Raw genomic sequence first — 2,053 nt, 5'->3', positions numbered from 1 at the left:
CTGATGTACCATGACACCCAGGTCTCGTTGCACCTTCCCTTTTCCTAATCTGTCACCATTCAGATAATAGTCTGTCTCTCTGTTTTTACCACCTGTAGACTCAGGTGGGCAGAGAAGTGACAAATGGAATTCAATCCAGAGAAGTATGAGGTCATGCATTTGGGGAGGGCTAACAAGGCAAAGGAATACACAATAAATGGGAGGATACCGAGATGTGTAGAGGAACACTGGCACTTTGGAGTGCATGTCCACAGATCACTGAAGGCAGCTAAAAAGGCATGTAGGATACCTTCCTTTAGTAGCTGAGGGATAGAATACAAGAGCAGGGAGGCTATGCTTGAACTGTATAAAACACTCGTTAGGCCACAGCTAGAGTACTGCGTGCAGTTTTGGTCACCGCATTACAGGAAATATGTGATTGCATTAGAGAGGGTACAGAGGAGGTTTATGAGGATGTTGATTGGACTGGAGAATTTTAACTATGAGGAAAGATTTTGTAGGCTGGGGTTGTTTTCTTTGGAGCAGAGGAGGCTGAGGGGAGATTTAATTGTGGTGTATGAAATTATGATGGGCCTGGATGGCTTGGATAGGAAGGACCTATTTCCCTTAGCAGAGAGGCCATTAACCAACCAGGGGGCATAGATTTAAATAATTGGTAGAAGGATTAGAGGGGAATTGAGGATAAACCTTTTTCACCCAGAGGGTGGTGGGGGTCTGCAACTCACTGCCTGAAAGCGTGGGAGAGGCAGAAACCCTCAGCACATTTGAAAAGAACTTGGAAATGCATTTGAAGTGCTGTAACCTACAGGGCAACGGACCGAGAACTGGAAAGTGGGATTCGGCTGGATAGCTCATTTGGCTGGCACAGACACGATGGGTCAAATGGCCTCCTGTGCTGTAAATGTCTATGATTCCATTCTATGATTCAATCTCTCTTCATCTCAAACCTCCTGAAGTCTGTTCCTGCCCCATCTCACTATTTATTACATTTCCGAGTGCCGTACTGTGTGGAAAAATATTTCCGAGACTGTATTTAAAGAGAGGTTTATTAAATCGGAGACAAAGCTTTGGGAGAAGTGTTAGAGACCCGCGTCTGCTGAACCAACTTCTCAATTTGATATCGCCCGTGTGGTTCCTTTATCTTACAAATTACGTCACTTTACATCACGTGCCTTAGCAACAATCCTTAAATCCAATCATCGCATTACTAGGTTTACAAAGCTTTTCATACAATTACCGTTCAAGGCTGGGCTCTTGATATAAGCCAGCCTCGCATTGTGACAGGCCATTATACACATGCAAGAGGACTAATTCCCCTGTTATCACAGAAAAAACAAGTGGCAGGCTTCCTATAACCAGTAAAGGCAACCATACAATAATGCATCAGTATCGCTTCTCGGCCTTTTGGCTAAGATCATGCGTAACTGACCTGACAGGGGAGTAACCATGACCCCAAAGTGGTTCTCCCTGGATCAGGAAGGTGGTTCTCCTATGCTTTTTGGAAATAGGAGGTGGGTGGGGTGGTTTGACCCATCCACCTCTACGGAGGTGTGTGGGGTTGCTGACCCATCCACCTCCATGGCACGAACCTGGTATTGCTGTACTTCCAGGAACGGTGCTTGGGCTCTAGGCCTTTTGGCTAAGAGCATTAGCGCAGGGTGATCCTTGATGTGTGCAAGGTGACCTCTGGCGTTTGTGATCTGACAAAGAATTGGAAAGATTGGCTACGATTAAAAAAATAAAAAAAAAATCAGTATTATCTCTTACAAAATTCATTCGAGGGGAACAAATGTTTGGTATACTAGTCAAGTGTCCCACTAGGCTTTATTATGTCCAAAAATCCGCTCCAACAGTACCATCTGCAAATGATAAAATTATGCCCTATATACCCAGGTCCAGCTCATTAATATACATTGAAAGAGCAGTGGTCCCAACAGCAACCCCTTGGACACCACTGTATACCTCCCCCCAGTCTGAACAACAACCGTTTACCGTTACTCTGCTTTCTGTCCTGAAACATAACAAGACGGTACATCTACTCAGATAAACATGG

At 44.8% G+C, this 2,053-nt stretch overlaps 1 non-coding gene across 1 annotated transcript; it reads left to right on the top strand.

Moving 5' to 3' along the window:
* Positions 1 to 1,388: 1,388 nt before the first annotated feature.
* LOC139253257 (U2 spliceosomal RNA) lies at positions 1,389 to 1,585 on the top strand. Its single transcript, XR_011591960.1, has one exon. It is a non-coding gene; the product is annotated as a U2 spliceosomal RNA (small nuclear RNA).
* Positions 1,586 to 2,053: the final 468 nt, after the last annotated feature.

The sequence above is a fragment of the Pristiophorus japonicus genome, unplaced genomic scaffold, assembly GCF_044704955.1.
Source record: "Pristiophorus japonicus isolate sPriJap1 unplaced genomic scaffold, sPriJap1.hap1 HAP1_SCAFFOLD_483, whole genome shotgun sequence".
Taxonomy (NCBI): Eukaryota; Metazoa; Chordata; class Chondrichthyes; family Pristiophoridae; genus Pristiophorus; species Pristiophorus japonicus.
Note: the sequence above shows the minus strand (reverse complement) of the source record. Positions and strands in the feature narration are given on the sequence as shown.